Source organism: Triticum dicoccoides, chromosome 2A (genome assembly GCF_002162155.2).
Source record: "Triticum dicoccoides isolate Atlit2015 ecotype Zavitan chromosome 2A, WEW_v2.0, whole genome shotgun sequence".
Classification (NCBI taxonomy): domain Eukaryota; kingdom Viridiplantae; phylum Streptophyta; class Magnoliopsida; order Poales; family Poaceae; genus Triticum; species Triticum dicoccoides.
The window spans coordinates 787,165,456-787,166,439 of NC_041382.1; positions in this window are offsets into that span (position 1 = coordinate 787,165,456).

Consider the following 984-nt stretch of genomic DNA (forward strand, 5'->3'; position numbering starts at 1 on the left):
TGGCGACGTACGAGACGGGCGCGCGGCGGGCCGGGGGCGCACGGCGACGACGACGGGCGGCGGGGGCGGCGACGCCGACGGGCGGCGGGGGCGCGCGGCGAAGACGACGACGGGCGGCGGGGGCGGCGAGGGCGACGGCACGGCGGCGCGGCGGCGTCGGCGAGATCGAGCGAGACTCTCTCGTGCGAGAAAAGTGGAACGAAGTGGCGACGATAACTGATTTTTCGTAAGTGCCATATATATAGGGGGAGCCTTTAGTACCGGTTGGAGCCACCAACCGGTACTAAAGGCCAATTTTGGCCAGCCCAAGCGGCGGGAAATGAGGCCCTTTAGTACCGGTTGGTGGCTCCAACCGGTACTAAAGGGCAACGCATTAGTACCGGTTGGAGCCACCAACCGGTACTAAAGGTCGTGCGCTGCCACCCGCGGTGCTCTATGTTTAGTCCCACCTCGCCGAGCGAAGGGCAGCCGCACTGGTTTATAAACCCAGCCGCGGCTGCCCTTTCGAACTCCTCTATATAGTAGGCTTCTGGGCCTAACTATGGTGCGCTGCCCGGTGAGCCTCCTGGACCTTCTGCGCCTGCATTTGCACACCCTAGGTCTTGTAGGCCCACCGGGCAGCGCCCCAACATTTTTTTAAATTTTTTTTGCTTTTCTGCATTATTTATTTTCTTCTATTTATTTTTGAGTAATTTTTTATATAGTTATTTCTTTTCTGCTTTATTTTTTTCTCCTATTTATTTCTGAGTAGTTTTTTTGCTGTATTTAGTTTCTTTGTGAATATTTTTGCTTTATATTAGTTTTTTTCTTTTCTGCATTATTTATTTTCTTCTATTTATTTTTGAGTAATTTTTTTATATAGTTATTTCTTTTCTGCTTTGTTTTTTCTTCTATTTATTTCTGAGTAGCTTTTTTGCCGTATTTAGTTTCTTTGTGAATATTTTTGCTTTATATTAGTTTTTTTCTTTTCTGCATTATTTATTT